Source organism: Hyla sarda, unplaced genomic scaffold, assembly GCF_029499605.1.
Source record: "Hyla sarda isolate aHylSar1 unplaced genomic scaffold, aHylSar1.hap1 scaffold_1530, whole genome shotgun sequence".
NCBI lineage: Eukaryota > Metazoa > Chordata > Amphibia > Anura > Hylidae > Hyla > Hyla sarda.
Window position 1 is genome coordinate 61,120 of NW_026608166.1, and position 18,717 is coordinate 79,836.

The window sequence follows — 18,717 nt, forward strand, 5'->3', positions numbered from 1 at the left end:
CCGAAGAACCACAGAAATGACACTTGCGTTTCTCGGGACAGTCTGCAGTGCGGTGATCAGGCTTGTGGCAGTTCCTGCAAACCTGCCCGGTTGTACAGTTCTCTCTGGTATGACCAAAGCAAAAACAGTCCCGGCAAAAACTTGGCATCCCCGGGTAGTGCAGAAACCCCCTGTTGTTCCCTATCGCAAAGTTCTGCGGGGGGTGACAAAAACCTTCAGCACCACCCTCGGGGGCAGGCCTAAACTCCACCCAAAAACGTCTCATGCCTGTGAAAGTCCCCAGGATGTTATTTTTCCTCTCCGCACCAGAAACAGACACACAATACCTTCTTAGAAAGGTCTGGATCTCCTCATCCCGCACAAAAGGGTTGTACATATGCACTACCACTGGAACTTTCTTAGGCCGAGCCTCGCAGGAAATGAATCGGATCCCTTGTAGGTCAGGGTGAGAAGCATTCTCCTTACTCCGGTAGAGACAGGTACGGAGATCATCCAGGTTGTAGAAGGTCACGTCAAAGAATCCTTGGCTGGGAAAGACCTGGACACAGAAGATGGAAGCATGCGGCATCCTCAGCACTCCCTCCACGACCTTCTGCTGGACATGCAAAATCCCGTAGGCACTCCTCTTTTCCTCCTCGATAAACAGCCGTACTGTATTAGGAGCGTTCGGCGCATTAGCCATCCTCTCCGGCAGACCCGTCCTCCGATGATCACCTTCCCGTTATCCTGGGACTAAGCCCTCTCCCCAATAGCAGCAGGTGGGTGAAGCCCAGGCAATAAACCTGGGCGATCCCACAAGGCCGAGGAGAGGCGTACCCGAATACCTTAGGGCAAGACACTTGATCTTAGCCAAAAGGCCGAGAAGCGATAACCGTTAAAGGGGCGGGCCCAACAAGGTCCCCTTCATGGGCACTATCACTGCTTGCTGTCAGGGAGGCTGCCAGACAATTTTCCATGCACACTCTGGGCTGGGGGGCAGTCAACCACCAGTACACACAGCAGAACCTAAACCCATACCATTATTGCTAAGCAGCAAGACAGGGGCCCATTGCACTCCCACGGGGCCTTTTTAAATGCAATCCATAACCCGGATTTGCCAGGAACCCTTCTTACTCCTCCTACTTGCATGTGACACTGGGCTTAGGATCTGCATAGGAAACACACACACAAGCACACACCTACCTTTGTTGCCTGCAGATGCCTCCTTGGCTGTCCCCAAACGGTATCAAACCAACACCCACGGGAAGCTGTAAGCATAGAGGACATGCCTGCACCCCATTGGACTTACCTGTGTGGGTTAAATCCGGGTTATTTGACAACCTATGGCGGTGATGGTTCTGCTCAGGCAGAGCAGTGCTGATGCTCCTCATAAAGCTGTCGCTGCTGTGAAGGTTCTAGGTGACATCACAAATCCCTTTGGTTACATACACAACAAAGCTGGGTTGTTGTTGTTTACACTCTGCAAGGCCTGTGGAAGTGAGTGACATCATAGCACTGTAGTTCTGAGGGTTCAAGATGGATGCAACAATCTCCTGTTGCTTCTATGAAGGCCGTAATAGACGACATCACCAAACAGCTCCATAGTCACATACACAGCAAAGGAGAGATGTTGTTTACACCTAGTGATGTCAGTGGTATTGAGTGACATCACAGCACAGTGCTAAGGCTCCTGGGCCTGGACACAGCAGCGGCTGCAATATCTCAACGGAGAATACGTTTATATCTATGTGTGTGTGTGCGCATATATATATATATATATATATATATATATATATATATTTCTCCGCCGAAATCACTTTTAAACCCATTTCCACCTTTTTTTCCCTTCTCTTCCTCTTACTTTTTTTTCACGTTTTTTTACGTTTTTCTCCTTTTCGCCTCTTTTCTGGGCGTATTATTCTTCTTTTTCTTCTTTTTTTTCGTCTAATGCATACCCCATCAGTGCAGCAATGCTTATTCAATACCGCCAGCAGATGGAGACACTGGGGGATAATTTTCTAAGGATTTATACAGATTTTTCCTGTCTGAATTTGTCGCACAGAAAGTTGCAGGCCAAATATGTGTGACATTTCTGCGACTTTAGCTTCTAGAGCATTTTTACAACATTATACATAGGTGCTGAATACATAAAAAGCGACTGTTCAGCGACAGACAAGTCGCATCGGCTGAAAGTAGGCCAGAATGTCAGTCCATGTTGGAGCAGGTTTAGATACAGTCTAAAGCATAGATCTCAAAGTCTGTGCACAGAATTTAGCAAGGGCCTCGCACCTTCTGATGCATCAGGTAGGTGCACAATAGCATAGCCTAACCCTCTGTACTTTGGTCTATATTGATGCGGGACATAGACAGCCAGCTGATGACCAATCCATTAGTGCAATGGATGGCTGGAAGCATTTGTCTTTGCCTTTGCAATACCACAGAAGCAATGCATGGTCAATGTACAGCAATGACACACCTGTGTGAACAGCCAGGAGACACCCCCCCCCCCCCATGTTATGTTACATAGTTACATAGTTAGTACGGTCGAAAAAAGACATATGTCCATCACGTTCAACCAGGGAATTAAGGGGTAGGGGTGTGGCGCGATATTGGGGAAGGGATGAGATTTTATATTTCTTCATAAGCATTAATCTTATTTTGTCAATTAGGAACATTCAGCACCCACCCGCTATCAAGGCAGCTGCCTATCATGTCATGCCCTACCTGCACAGGTGTGCTGGCTACTCAAATGATCCAATTAAGGAGGCCATTTAGTCAGCAGCAGCAGAAGTCCTGTGCCTGGACGCTCCAACAGGGGCCAGACACAAGCAGAAGCAGAAGCAGCAGAAGCAGCAGCAGCACCACCTTTTGTTTTTTGGCTGCAGCAGCAGCAAGGCCCACAGGGCTGGCTAGCTGGCTAGCCAGCAAGCAGGTAGCAATGAAAGTAGGAATCTTTCTTTTTAACCCTGTAAGGGGGTGGTGCACTGTACCCGAAGATACTGCCATATCGGGTCAATGCATAGGGCGACGGAAGCAAGCTTCGAAATCGGCCCCCGTTCTCAAAAATCCATTTAATATATGGTCCCCAGATAGGGGACGTATCAGATATTAAACTGATAAGAACAGATACTACACTTGATCTTAGCCAAAAGGCCGAGAAGCGATAACCGTGAAAGGGGCGGGCCCAACAAGGTCCCCTTCATGGGCACTATCACTGCTTGCTGTCAGGGAGGCTGCCAGACAATTTTCCATGCACACTCTGGGCTGGGGGGCAGTCAACCACCAGTACACACAGCAGAACCTAAACCCATACCATTATTGCTAAGCAGCAAGACAGGGGCCCATTGCACTCCCACGGGGCCTTTTTAAATGCAATCCATAACCCGGATTTGCCAGGAACCCTTCTTACTCCTCCTACTTGCATGTGACACTGGGCTTAGGATCTGCATAGGAAACACACACACAAGCACACACCTACCTTTGTTGCCTGCAGATGCCTCCTTGGCTGTCCCCAAACGGTATCAAACCAACACCCACGGGAAGCTGTAAGCATAGAGGACATGCCTGCACCCCATTGGACTTACCTGTGTGGGTTAAATCCGGGTTATTTGACAACCTATGGCGGTGATGGTTCTGCTCAGGCAGAGCAGTGCTGATGCTCCTCATAAAGCTGTCGCTGCTGTGAAGGTTCTAGGTGACATCACAAATCCCTATGGTTACATACACAACAAAGCTGGGTTGTTGTTGTTTACACTCTGCAAGGCCTGTGGAAGTGAGTGACATCATAGCACTGTAGTTCTGAGGGTTCAAGATGGATGCAACAATCTCCTGTTGCTTCTATGAAGGCCGTAATAGACGACATCACCAAACAGCTCCATAGTCACATACACAGCAAAGGAGAGATGTTGTTTACACCTAGTGATGTCAGTGGTATTGAGTGACATCACAGCACAGTGCTAAGGCTCCTGGGCCTGGACACAGCAGCGGCTGCAATATCTCAACGGAGAATACGTTTATATCTATGTGTGTGTGTGCGCGTATATATATATATATATATATATATATATATATATATATATATTTCTCCGCCGAAATCACTTTTAAACCCATTTCCACCTTTTTTTCCCTTCTCTTCCTCTTACTTTTTTTTCACGTTTTTTTACGTTTTTCTCCTTTTCGCCTCTTTTCTGGGCGTATTATTCTTCTTTTTCTTCTTTTTTTTCGTCTAATGCATACCCCATCAGTGCAGCAATGCTTATTCAATACCGCCAGCAGATGGAGACACTGGGGGATAATTTTCTAAGGATTTATACTGATTTTTCCTGTCTGAATTTGTCGCACAGAAAGTTGCAGGCCAAATATGTGTGACATTTCTGCGACTTTAGCTTCTAGAGCATTTTTACAACATTATACATAGGTGCTGAATACATAAAAAGCGACTGTTCAGCGACAGACAAGTCGCATCGGCTGAAAGTAGGCCAGAATGTCAGTCCATGTTGGAGCAGGTTTAGATACAGTCTAAAGCATAGATCTCAAAGTCTGTGCACAGAATTTAGCAAGGGCCTCGCACCTTCTGATGCATCAGGTAGGTGCACAATAGCATAGCCTAACCCTCTGTACTTTGGTCTATATTGATGCGGGACATAGACAGCCAGCTGATGACCAATCCATTAGTGCAATGGATGGCTGGAAGCATTTGTCTTTGCCTTTGCAATACCACAGAAGCAATGCATGGTCAATGTACAGCAATGACACACCTGTGTGAACAGCCAGGAGACCCCCCCCCCCCCCATGTTATGTTACATAGTTACATAGTTAGTACGGTCGAAAAAAGACATATGTCCATCACGTTCAACCAGGGAATTAAGGGGTAGGGGTGTGGCGCGATATTGGGGAAGGGATGAGATTTTATATTTCTTCATAAGCATTAATCTTATTTTGTCAATTAGGAACATTCAGCACCCACCCGCTATCAAGGCAGCTGCCTATCATGTCATGCCCTACCTGCACAGGTGTGCTGGCTACTCAAATGATCCAATTAAGGAGGCCATTTAGTCAGCAGCAGCAGAAGTCCTGTGCCTGGACGCTCCAACAGGGGCCAGACACAAGCAGAAGCAGAAGCAGCAGAAGCAGCAGAAGCAGCAGCAGCACCACCTTTTGTTTTTTGGCTGCAGCAGCAGCAAGGCCCACAGGGCTGGCTAGCTGGCTAGCCAGCAAGCAGGTAGCAATGAAAGTAGGAATCTTTCTTTTTAACCCTGTAAGGGGGTGGTGCACTGTACCCGAAGATACTGCCATATCGGGTCAATGCATAGGGCGACGGAAGCAAGCTTCGAAATCGGCCCCCGTTCTCAAAAATCCATTTAATATATGGTCCCCAGATAGGGGACGTATCAGATATTAAACTGATAAGAACAGATACTACACTTGATCTTAGCCAAAAGGCCGAGAAGCGATAACCGTGAAAGGGGCGGGCCCAACAAGGTCCCCTTCATGGGCACTATCACTGCTTGCTGTCAGGGAGGCTGCCAGACAATTTTCCATGCACACTCTGGGCTGGGGGGCAGTCAACCACCAGTACACACAGCAGAACCTAAACCCATACCATTATTGCTAAGCAGCAAGACAGGGGCCCATTGCACTCCCACGGGGCCTTTTTAAATGCAATCCATAACCCGGATTTGCCAGGAACCCTTCTTACTCCTCCTACTTGCATGTGACACTGGGCTTAGGATCTGCATAGGAAACACACACACAAGCACACACCTACCTTTGTTGCCTGCAGATGCCTCCTTGGCTGTCCCCAAACGGTATCAAACCAACACCCACGGGAAGCTGTAAGCATAGAGGACATGCCTGCACCCCATTGGACTTACCTGTGTGGGTTAAATCCGGGTTATTTGACAACCTATGGCGGTGATGGTTCTGCTCAGGCAGAGCAGTGCTGATGCTCCTCATAAAGCTGTCGCTGCTGTGAAGGTTCTAGGTGACATCACAAATCCCTATGGTTACATACACAACAAAGCTGGGTTGTTGTTGTTTACACTCTGCAAGGCCTGTGGAAGTGAGTGACATCATAGCACTGCAGTTCTGAGGGTTCAAGATGGATGCAACAATCTCCTGTTGCTTCTATGAAGGCCGTAATAGACGACATCACCAAACAGCTCCATAGTCACATACACAGCAAAGGAGAGATGTTGTTTACACCTAGTGATGTCAGTGGTATTGAGTGACATCACAGCACAGTGCTAAGGCTCCTGGGCCTGGACACAGCAGCGGCTGCAATATCTCAACGGAGAATACGTTTATATCTATGTGTGTGTGTGCGCGTATATATATATATATATATATATATATATATATATATATATATATATATATATCTCCGCCGAAATCACTTTTAAACCCATTTCCACCTTTTTTTCCCTTCTCTTCCTCTTACTTTTTTTTCACGTTTTTTTACGTTTTTCTCCTTTTCGCCTCTTTTCTGGGCGTATTATTCTTCTTTTTCTTCTTTTTTTTCGTCTAATGCATACCCCATCAGTGCAGCAATGCTTATTCAATACCGCCAGCAGATGGAGACACTGGGGGATAATTTTCTAAGGATTTATACTGATTTTTCCTGTCTGAATTTGTCGCACAGAAAGTTGCAGGCCAAATATGTGTGACATTTCTGCGACTTTAGCTTCTAGAGCATTTTTACAACATTATACATAGGTGCTGAATACATAAAAAGCGACTGTTCAGCGACAGACAAGTCGCATCGGCTGAAAGTAGGCCAGAATGTCAGTCCATGTTGGAGCAGGTTTAGATACAGTCTAAAGCATAGATCTCAAAGTCTGTGCACAGAATTTAGCAAGGGCCTCGCACCTTCTGATGCATCAGGTAGGTGCACAATAGCATAGCCTAACCCTCTGTACTTTGGTCTATATTGATGCGGGACATAGACAGCCAGCTGATGACCAATCCATTAGTGCAATGGATGGCTGGAAGCATTTGTCTTTGCCTTTGCAATACCACAGAAGCAATGCATGGTCAATGTACAGCAATGACACACCTGTGTGAACAGCCAGGAGACCCCCCCCCCCCCCCCCCCCCATGTTATGTTACATAGTTACATAGTTAGTACGGTCGAAAAAAGACATATGTCCATCACGTTCAACCAGGGAATTAAGGGGTAGGGGTGTGGCGCGATATTGGGGAAGGGATGAGATTTTATATTTCTTCATAAGCATTAATCTTATTTTGTCAATTAGGAACATTCAGCACCCACCCGCTATCAAGGCAGCTGCCTATCATGTCATGCCCTACCTGCACAGGTGTGCTGGCTACTCAAATGATCCAATTAAGGAGGCCATTTAGTCAGCAGCAGCAGAAGTCCTGTGCCTGGATGCTCCAACAGGGGCCAGACACAAGCAGAAGCAGAAGCAGCAGAAGCAGCAGCAGCACCACCTTTTGTTTTTTGGCTGCAGCAGCAGCAAGGCCCACAGGGCTGGCTAGCTGGCTAGCCAGCAAGCAGGTAGCAATGAAAGTAGGAATCTTTCTTTTTAACCCTGTAAGGGGGTGGTGCACTGTACCCGAAGATACTGCCATATCGGGTCAATGCATAGGGCGACGGAAGCAAGCTTCGAAATCGGCCCCCGTTCTCAAAAATCCATTTAATATATGGTCCCCAGATAGGGGACGTATCAGATATTAAACTGATAAGAACAGATACTACACTTGATCTTAGCCAAAAGGCCGAGAAGCGATAACCGTGAAAGGGGCGGGCCCAACAAGGTCCCCTTCATGGGCACTATCACTGCTTGCTGTCAGGGAGGCTGCCAGACAATTTTCCATGCACACTCTGGGCTGGGGGGCAGTCAACCACCAGTACACACAGCAGAACCTAAACCCATACCATTATTGCTAAGCAGCAAGACAGGGGCCCATTGCACTCCCACGGGGCCTTTTTAAATGCAATCCATAACCCGGATTTGCCAGGAACCCTTCTTACTCCTCCTACTTGCATGTGACACTGGGCTTAGGATCTGCATAGGAAACACACACACAAGCACACACCTACCTTTGTTGCCTGCAGATGCCTCCTTGGCTGTCCCCAAACGGTATCAAACCAACACCCACGGGAAGCTGTAAGCATAGAGGACATGCCTGCACCCCATTGGACTTACCTGTGTGGGTTAAATCCGGGTTATTTGACAACCTATGGCGGTGATGGTTCTGCTCAGGCAGAGCAGTGCTGATGCTCCTCATAAAGCTGTCGCTGCTGTGAAGGTTCTAGGTGACATCACAAATCCCTTTGGTTACATACACAACAAAGCTGGGTTGTTGTTGTTTACACTCTGCAAGGCCTGTGGAAGTGAGTGACATCATAGCACTGTAGTTCTGAGGGTTCAAGATGGATGCAACAATCTCCTGTTGCTTCTATGAAGGCCGTAATAGACGACATCACCAAACAGCTCCATAGTCACATACACAGCAAAGGAGAGATGTTGTTTACACCTAGTGATGTCAGTGGTATTGAGTGACATCACAGCACAGTGCTAAGGCTCCTGGGCCTGGACACAGCAGCGGCTGCAATATCTCAACGGAGAATACGTTTATATCTATGTGTGTGTGTGCGCATATATATATATATATATATATATATATATATATATATATATATATTTCTCTGCCGAAATCACTTTTAAACCCATTTCCACCTTTTTTTCCCTTCTCTTCCTCTTACTTTTTTTTCACGTTTTTTTACGTTTTTCTCCTTTTCGCCTCTTTTCTGGGCGTATTATTCTTCTTTTTCTTCTTTTTTTTCGTCTAATGCATACCCCATCAGTGCAGCAATGCTTATTCAATACCGCCAGCAGATGGAGACACTGGGGGATAATTTTCTAAGGATTTATACTGATTTTTCCTGTCTGAATTTGTCGCACAGAAAGTTGCAGGCCAAATATGTGTGACATTTCTGCGACTTTAGCTTCTAGAGCATTTTTACAACATTATACATAGGTGCTGAATACATAAAAAGCGACTGTTCAGCGACAGACAAGTCGCATCGGCTGAAAGTAGGCCAGAATGTCAGTCCATGTTGGAGCAGGTTTAGATACAGTCTAAAGCATAGATCTCAAAGTCTGTGCACAGAATTTAGCAAGGGCCTCGCACCTTCTGATGCATCAGGTAGGTGCACAATAGCATAGCCTAACCCTCTGTACTTTGGTCTATATTGATGCGGGACATAGACAGCCAGCTGATGACCAATCCATTAGTGCAATGGATGGCTGGAAGCATTTGTCTTTGCCTTTGCAATACCACAGAAGCAATGCATGGTCAATGTACAGCAATGACACACCTGTGTGAACAGCCAGGAGACCCCCCCCCCCCCCCCCCATGTTATGTTACATAGTTACATAGTTAGTACGGTCGAAAAAAGACATATGTCCATCACGTTCAACCAGGGAATTAAGGGGTAGGGGTGTGGCGCGATATTGGGGAAGGGATGAGATTTTATATTTCTTCATAAGCATTAATCTTATTTTGTCAATTAGGAACATTCAGCACCCACCCGCTATCAAGGCAGCTGCCTATCATGTCATGCCCTACCTGCACAGGTGTGCTGGCTACTCAAATGATCCAATTAAGGAGGCCATTTAGTCAGCAGCAGCAGAAGTCCTGTGCCTGGACGCTCCAACAGGGGCCAGACACAAGCAGAAGCAGCAGAAGCAGCAGCAGCACCACCTTTTGTTTTTTGGCTGCAGCAGCAGCAAGGCCCACAGGGCTGGCTAGCTGGCTAGCCAGCAAGCAGGTAGCAATGAAAGTAGGAATCTTTCTTTTTAACCCTGTAAGGGGGTGGTGCACTGTACCCGAAGATACTGCCATATCGGGTCAATGCATAGGGCGACGGAAGCAAGCTTCGAAATCGGCCCCCGTTCTCAAAAATCCATTTAATATATGGTCCCCAGATAGGGGACGTATCAGATATTAAACTGATAAGAACAGATACTACACTTGATCTTAGCCAAAAGGCCGAGAAGCGATAACCGTGAAAGGGGCGGGCCCAACAAGGTCCCCTTCATGGGCACTATCACTGCTTGCTGTCAGGGAGGCTGCCAGACAATTTTCCATGCACACTCTGGGCTGGGGGGCAGTCAACCACCAGTACACACAGCAGAACCTAAACCCATACCATTATTGCTAAGCAGCAAGACAGGGGCCCATTGCACTCCCACGGGGCCTTTTTAAATGCAATCCATAACCCGGATTTGCCAGGAACCCTTCTTACTCCTCCTACTTGCATGTGACACTGGGCTTAGGATCTGCATAGGAAACACACACACAAGCACACACCTACCTTTGTTGCCTGCAGATGCCTCCTTGGCTGTCCCCAAACGGTATCAAACCAACACCCACGGGAAGCTGTAAGCATAGAGGACATGCCTGCACCCCATTGGACTTACCTGTGTGGGTTAAATCCGGGTTATTTGACAACCTATGGCGGTGATGGTTCTGCTCAGGCAGAGCAGTGCTGATGCTCCTCATAAAGCTGTCGCTGCTGTGAAGGTTCTAGGTGACATCACAAATCCCTATGGTTACATACACAACAAAGCTGGGTTGTTGTTGTTTACACTCTGCAAGGCCTGTGGAAGTGAGTGACATCATAGCACTGTAGTTCTGAGGGTTCAAGATGGATGCAACAATCTCCTGTTGCTTCTATGAAGGCCGTAATAGACGACATCACCAAACAGCTCCATAGTCACATACACAGCAAAGGAGAGATGTTGTTTACACCTAGTGATGTCAGTGGTATTGAGTGACATCACAGCACAGTGCTAAGGCTCCTGGGCCTGGACACAGCAGCGGCTGCAATATCTCAACGGAGAATACGTTTATATCTATGTGTGTGTGTGCGCATATATATATATATATATATATATATATATATATATATATATATATTTCTCCGCCGAAATCACTTTTAAACCCATTTCCACCTTTTTTTCCCTTCTCTTCCTCTTACTTTTTTTTCACGTTTTTTTACGTTTTTCTCCTTTTCGCCTCTTTTCTGGGCGTATTATTCTTCTTTTTCTTCTTTTTTTTCGTCTAATGCATACCCCATCAGTGCAGCAATGCTTATTCAATACCGCCAGCAGATGGAGACACTGGGGGATAATTTTCTAAGGATTTATACTGATTTTTCCTGTCTGAATTTGTCGCACAGAAAGTTGCAGGCCAAATATGTGTGACATTTCTGCGACTTTAGCTTCTAGAGCATTTTTACAACATTATACATAGGTGCTGAATACATAAAAAGCGACTGTTCAGCGACAGACAAGTCGCATCGGCTGAAAGTAGGCCAGAATGTCAGTCCATGTTGGAGCAGGTTTAGATACAGTCTAAAGCATAGATCTCAAAGTCTGTGCACAGAATTTAGCAAGGGCCTCGCACCTTCTGATGCATCAGGTAGGTGCACAATAGCATAGCCTAACCCTCTGTACTTTGGTCTATATTGATGCGGGACATAGACAGCCAGCTGATGACCAATCCATTAGTGCAATGGATGGCTGGAAGCATTTGTCTTTGCCTTTGCAATACCACAGAAGCAATGCATGGTCAATGTACAGCAATGACACACCTGTGTGAACAGCCAGGAGACCCCCCCCCCCCCCCATGTTATGTTACATAGTTACATAGTTAGTACGGTCGAAAAAAGACATATGTCCATCACGTTCAACCAGGGAATTAAGGGGTAGGGGTGTGGCGCGATATTGGGGAAGGGATGAGATTTTATATTTCTTCATAAGCATTAATCTTATTTTGTCAATTAGGAACATTCAGCACCCACCCGCTATCAAGGCAGCTGCCTATCATGTCATGCCCTACCTGCACAGGTGTGCTGGCTACTCAAATGATCCAATTAAGGAGGCCATTTAGTCAGCAGCAGCAGAAGTCCTGTGCCTGGACGCTCCAACAGGGGCCAGACACAAGCAGAAGCAGAAGCAGCAGAAGCAGCAGCAGCACCACCTTTTGTTTTTTGGCTGCAGCAGCAGCAAGGCCCACAGGGCTGGCTAGCTGGCTAGCCAGCAAGCAGGTAGCAATGAAAGTAGGAATCTTTCTTTTTAACCCTGTAAGGGGGTGGTGCACTGTACCCGAAGATACTGCCATATCGGGTCAATGCATAGGGCGACGGAAGCAAGCTTCGAAATCGGCCCCCGTTCTCAAAATTCCATTTAATATATGGTCCCCAGATAGGGGACGTATCCGATATTAAACTGATAAGAACAGATACTACACTTGATCTTAGCCAAAAGGCCGAGAAGCGATAACCGTGAAAGGGGCGGGCCCAACAAGGTCCCCTTCATGGGCACTATCACTGCTTGCTGTCAGGGAGGCTGCCAGACAATTTTCCATGCACACTCTGGGCTGGGGGGCAGTCAACCACCAGTACACACAGCAGAACCTAAACCCATACCATTATTGCTAAGCAGCAAGACAGGGGCCCATTGCACTCCCACGGGGCCTTTTTAAATGCAATCCATAACCCGGATTTGCCAGGAACCCTTCTTACTCCTCCTACTTGCATGTGACACTGGGCTTAGGATCTGCATAGGAAACACACACACAAGCACACACCTACCTTTGTTGCCTGCAGATGCCTCCTTGGCTGTCCCCAAACGGTATCAAACCAACACCCACGGGAAGCTGTAAGCATAGAGGACATGCCTGCACCCCATTGGACTTACCTGTGTGGGTTAAATCCGGGTTATTTGACAACCTATGGCGGTGATGGTTCTGCTCAGGCAGAGCAGTGCTGATGCTCCTCATAAAGCTGTCGCTGCTGTGAAGGTTCTAGGTGACATCACAAATCCCTATGGTTACATACACAACAAAGCTGGGTTGTTGTTGTTTACACTCTGCAAGGCCTGTGGAAGTGAGTGACATCATAGCACTGTAGTTCTGAGGGTTCAAGATGGATGCAACAATCTCCTGTTGCTTCTATGAAGGCCGTAATAGACGACATCACCAAACAGCTCCATAGTCACATACACAGCAAAGGAGAGATGTTGTTTACACCTAGTGATGTCAGTGGTATTGAGTGACATCACAGCACAGTGCTAAGGCTCCTGGGCCTGGACACAGCAGCGGCTGCAATATCTCAACGGAGAATACGTTTATATCTATGTGTGTGTGTGCGCATATATATATATATATATATATATATATATATATATATATATATTTCTCCGCCGAAATCACTTTTAAACCCATTTCCACCTTTTTTTCCCTTCTCTTCCTCTTACTTTTTTTTCACGTTTTTTTACGTTTTTCTCCTTTTCGCCTCTTTTCTGGGCGTATTATTCTTCTTTTTCTTCTTTTTTTTCGTCTAATGCATACCCCATCAGTGCAGCAATGCTTATTCAATACCGCCAGCAGATGGAGACACTGGGGGATAATTTTCTAAGGATTTATACTGATTTTTCCTGTCTGAATTTGTCGCACAGAAAGTTGCAGGCCAAATATGTGTGACATTTCTGCGACTTTAGCTTCTAGAGCATTTTTACAACATTATACATAGGTGCTGAATACATAAAAAGCGACTGTTCAGCGACAGACAAGTCGCATCGGCTGAAAGTAGGCCAGAATGTCAGTCCATGTTGGAGCAGGTTTAGATACAGTCTAAAGCATAGATCTCAAAGTCTGTGCACAGAATTTAGCAAGGGCCTCGCACCTTCTGATGCATCAGGTAGGTGCACAATAGCATAGCCTAACCCTCTGTACTTTGGTCTATATTGATGCGGGACATAGACAGCCAGCTGATGACCAATCCATTAGTGCAATGGATGGCTGGAAGCATTTGTCTTTGCCTTTGCAATACCACAGAAGCAATGCATGGTCAATGTACAGCAATGACACACCTGTGTGAACAGCCAGGAGACCCCCCCCCCCCCCCCCCCATGTTATGTTACATAGTTACATAGTTAGTACGGTCGAAAAAAGACATATGTCCATCACGTTCAACCAGGGAATTAAGGGGTAGGGGTGTGGCGCGATATTGGGGAAGGGATGAGATTTTATATTTCTTCATAAGCATTAATCTTATTTTGTCAATTAGGAACATTCAGCACCCACCCGCTATCAAGGCAGCTGCCTATCATGTCATGCCCTACCTGCACAGGTGTGCTGGCTACTCAAATGATCCAATTAAGGAGGCCATTTAGTCAGCAGCAGCAGAAGTCCTGTGCCTGGACGCTCCAACAGGGGCCAGACACAAGCAGAAGCAGAAGCAGCAGAAGCAGCAGCAGCACCACCTTTTGTTTTTTGGCTGCAGCAGCAGCAAGGCCCACAGGGCTGGCTAGCTGGCTAGCCAGCAAGCAGGTAGCAATGAAAGTAGGAATCTTTCTTTTTAACCCTGTAAGGGGGTGGTGCACTGTACCCGAAGATACTGCCATATCGGGTCAATGCATAGGGCGACGGAAGCAAGCTTCGAAATCGGCCCCCGTTCTCAAAAATCCATTTAATATATGGTCCCCAGATAGGGGACGTATCAGATATTAAACTGATAAGAACAGATAAGGTTTCAACAAAATTTTATTCAATAAATAAGAAACCATACAAAATTTAAAATGCAAAATAATAAAAGGTTCACAAAAGTTTTAAAATACAAATAATAAAACCAGTAATAAAAGGAGAAAAAATAAAAATGGCAGGATAAAACATTATACAAATGTCATAAAAACTGATTATATTGTTATTTCGTTCCATAGAGGCAGACACCACATGGATGCTGCCTCGCTGGCCCCCAACTGTTTCTTGTCTCTTAGGTAATAGATGTACATCTCACTCAGGGCCAGCTTTATACAGTTTTTAACATCAATAAAATCATGTTTAAAAAGTAAGATGTTCCTAACTTTCCAGATGGCATTTTTAAAACAATTAATAATCATCCAGCAGATCATCTGCTGTTTAAAATTGGGGCAGTTAAAAAGACCGTAAAAGACACATTCGTGATTAAAATCTTTTAGGCCGCAGGCCCACTTCAAAAGTGGGCCTACCTTCCTCCAAAGCTCCCGTGCAAAAGGGCAGTTCCAAAATATGTGCAGCACCGTTTCGTCCACTCCGCAGCCATCTCTCGGGCACTTGGCTCTCGCCACCAGTCCTCGCCTGTGCTGGAACTCACGAGTAGGGAGGCACTGGTGGACGATTGCCCAGGCAAGATCCCTGTGTACATTCGCCAGAAACTTCCCGTACACGTTCCGCCATACCTTTTTGGATCTTGCCTGTGTGAAATTGGACACTGCCAGGGTAACCTCACTCCGCCTGAGGACCTTTGATACCTTTCTCTGGTCCCCCAGTATGTCAGGCTCCAAATCTTGGAGACCTAGGAGCCTGACTGTCTTTTCCAACACCACATAATGTTTTGGGGGACACAGAAGCACCGGAGCGTTCAGAGGGATGCGCAACCATCTTTTAAAAACCATGCCCGCAGCGTACCTTAAAAAGCAGCTAAAAATGCCATCGGATTTAATAATTTTAAAACAGAAACAGAAATACTTTATGTAAAAGAAAGTAAAAAGGTTAGGAACATCTTTCCCGCCATTATCTTTACTTTTGTACATAAAATCACGCTTTAATTTCTCCATTTTTGAACCCCATAAAAAAGTAAAAACAATTCTAGTTACTTTTTTTATGTATAAAATAGATGGAGGAAATACCATGGCAATGTATAGCATAATAGGGAGTAAAACCATCTTTATTATTAAAATCTTCCCCTCCATGGTAAGGTTTCTAAGATTCCACATTAAAATCTTCTTCTCCATCTTAGCTATAGCTGAATCCCAGTTAGGGCTCCCATCATTGACCTGGTTAAAAACAATACCTAAAACTTTAATTTGATCCTGTTGCATTGTGACTCCTGGGGTGATGGATGAATCCCAGGAGCCAATATAAAAACAGTCACATTTATCTGTGTTTAGCTTAAAACCAGAGACCTCGCAGAAATAGCTGGTGTTCCTCAATGCCCCCCTCATGGATGGAGAGTCCGGGCACAGTATGGTGACATCATCCATGTACCCCAACACCTTTAGATGGGTCCCTCCTCCACCAGGTATCGGTACGCCTCTTACTACCCGGTCTTTTCTGAGGAGGGCCATCAGTGGTTCGATTGCGCAAATAAAAAGGAGTGGGGACAGGGGGCAGCCCTGTTTGACACCTGATAAAAGAGGAACACCGCTGGTTAAAAAGCCATTAACAGAGACTTGACTAAAACAGGATCGGTATAAAAGCATGATTCGGCTTAAAATCGTTTCAGGCACTGCCATCTTTTTAAGAACTAAAAACAGGTATTCATGGGAGACCCTATCAAAGGCTTTTTCAAAGTCTAAGGATAAAATTGCTACAGTTTGATTTCTATCCTTAAAATACCATAAAACATCTCTTAAAATATTTAGGGATTCAGCTATAGACCTTCCAGGTACCCCACAAACCTGATTTGGGTGAATTAATTTATGAATAAAAGGTTTAAAACGGACAGCTAATAACTTGGCTAAAACTTTATAATCGACATTTAAAAGTGTGATGGGGCGCCAATTTTTTAGCATATCCTTTTCACCCTTTTTAAAAAGTAATGATACAATCCCCCTCCTCCAGGAAGGGGGAAGTTCATTAACAATAAAAGTTTCTTTATACAATAAAACCATATCATCCTTTAAAATATCCCAAAAAGCTAAATAAAATTCGATGGGTAAACCATCTTCCCCAGGGGCCTTCCCACTAGAAAAACTTTTAAAAACAAATAAAAGTTCATCTAAGTTAAGATCACGGGATAAAACCTCCTGGTCTAAAACATCTAGCTTAAAATCAAGGGAATTAAGAACATGTTCTAAAAAGGATGGATTAAGATCTTTCTTATTAAAAAGAAGCTGGTAGAAGTTAAAAACTGCATCTAACATGCCTTTTGGAGTGGATTCACCCTCAAGGTTTTGGATGATATCCCTCCTATTCATCACTTTTTTAAAAAAGAAACGGGAACATTTCTCGCCCTCCTCCAGGTGCTGCACATGTGAGTTAAAAATGATTTGTTTCCCTTTCTTTTCTATGGCATGTTTTATTTCAGTTTTAAGGTTTAAAATATCATTTTCTACATCCATACCAGCTTCTTTCAATTTAAAAAGTACATTTAAACGCATGTTAAGAACATAAAACCACTGTTTTTCCATTTTTGCCTTCTTCTTACCTGCTTTGATAAAAAAAAATCTGATTTTAGATTTGGTGCCCTCCCACCAGTGCAGCATAGGCTCGTGGGGTTTTCTTTGTGATTGCCAGCATTGGTAGGTCCGCACAAACTCCTCTTTTATCTCAGGGTCCTCTAGGAGTGTGGTGTTTAATCTCCAGAGGCCCCTTTTTGCTTTTTGCTCCCCCTCTAGCTCCAGGCCCACCAAGAGGAGCTTATGATCAGAGAAGATATTCTGCTCGAGCGTGCATTTCAGGGGTTTAAAAGCTCTAGAGGAAAAAATAAAATCGATTCTGGAGCTCACTCTTCCATTGGACCATGTGGCGCCCGGGTCCTCCGGCAAGAGATCCTTCCAGCAATCTTTCAAATTAAAATCATCAATAACATTTTTAAGCAGGTAAGAAGTGCGGTCTTTACGATTAATATCCCCACCCTGCCGGTGTTCCCCATCACGTATGCAGTTAAAATCACCTCCCACCAGCAGGGGGGAAGACCCAACACAAAACAGTGGTAAAATTTCAAATAGTTCTGCCCGCTCCTGTTTATCAGGAGGGGCATACACATTTAAAACACGAATTAAAAGTCCATTAAAATATAGATGAATTAAAAGAGCTCTGCCAGGCACAATCTCAGTTACTGTATGAATAGAAAAGGACTGGCCTCGGCAGAGCAGCCCAACACCCACAGAACGACAGTCATTTGCACCGGACCATATGGATGGGCCCAGCTTCCAGTCTTCTTTTAAGTCTTTATAGTCCATTTTACTAGGGATTCCACATTCTTGTAGCAGGCAAAGGTCAAAGTCACATGTCTCTAGATAAGAAAATAAAGCAGCCCTGCGATCAGGGCTCTTTAAGGACCTCACATTGAGTGAGGCAATTTTTACAGGGATAGGCATAGTTTATGGAGAGTCCGTGCTTGGAGAATCAAAGTCAATAATAAGCTGCGTACCGTCATCCCCCGCCTGCGGGGTCATCAGCTCCTTGATGTTCTGAGGGTCGGAGCTTGAGATCGATGATGCCCCGACCCTGAGCTCGCTCTCGTCCGAACTACGGCACGCCGCTTTCCTTTGAATGTCTTCCTCTTCTTCTTCTCTTTGTCTTTTAAATGTCACACTGCTATCCATATCCTCTGTGTTGCTCTCACTCGATGTAATCTCTGGCCCCCGGCTGATGGATCTGCGTCTTCTTTCATCTTTTGACGACTGGAACTGCTGCACAGGGGCCTGTGAGGCCTCTTTTCCGGAACCTTTGCCGCTACCTTGGGAAGTTTTCATCGCTTGTTCCCCAGCAAGCGTTGCTGAGGACTGTTGCTCCAACTTCCCCATCGATCGACGATGGCCAGTTTTACCCACCGGGTCCACTGCTGGCGGGGCAGCAAACCCTGGTTTGGCGCCACTTGTCTTCTTGGCCCTGTCCTGTATAGGCGGAGTAACAGGACCAGGCTCAGACCTGGCCACCTGGCTCCCCTTCCGGCGGGCTTTCACCGGGGCCTCTTCGTCCGGAGCAGGGCGACCCTGG

At 45.7% G+C, this 18,717-nt stretch overlaps 6 non-coding genes across 6 annotated transcripts; all 6 read right to left on the reverse strand.

The window, feature by feature from the left end:
• Positions 1-2,953: 2,953 nt before the first annotated feature.
• LOC130309647 (U2 spliceosomal RNA) lies at positions 2,954-3,144 on the reverse strand. Its single transcript, XR_008858293.1, has one exon. It is a non-coding gene; the product is annotated as a U2 spliceosomal RNA (small nuclear RNA).
• Positions 3,145-5,242: 2,098 nt separating this feature from the next.
• LOC130309649 (U2 spliceosomal RNA) lies at positions 5,243-5,433 on the reverse strand. The gene has a single exon (XR_008858295.1). It is a non-coding gene; the product is annotated as a U2 spliceosomal RNA (small nuclear RNA).
• A 2,104-nt stretch (positions 5,434-7,537) lies between these two features.
• LOC130309650 (U2 spliceosomal RNA) lies at positions 7,538-7,728 on the reverse strand. The gene has a single exon (XR_008858296.1). It is a non-coding gene; the product is annotated as a U2 spliceosomal RNA (small nuclear RNA).
• A 2,089-nt stretch (positions 7,729-9,817) lies between these two features.
• LOC130309651 (U2 spliceosomal RNA) lies at positions 9,818-10,008 on the reverse strand. The gene has a single exon (XR_008858297.1). It is a non-coding gene; the product is annotated as a U2 spliceosomal RNA (small nuclear RNA).
• A 2,092-nt stretch (positions 10,009-12,100) lies between these two features.
• LOC130309655 (U2 spliceosomal RNA) lies at positions 12,101-12,291 on the reverse strand. The gene has a single exon (XR_008858300.1). It is a non-coding gene; the product is annotated as a U2 spliceosomal RNA (small nuclear RNA).
• Positions 12,292-14,385: 2,094 nt separating this feature from the next.
• Positions 14,386-14,579, reverse strand: LOC130309658 (U2 spliceosomal RNA). Its single transcript, XR_008858304.1, has one exon. It is a non-coding gene; the product is annotated as a U2 spliceosomal RNA (small nuclear RNA).
• Positions 14,580-18,717: the final 4,138 nt, after the last annotated feature.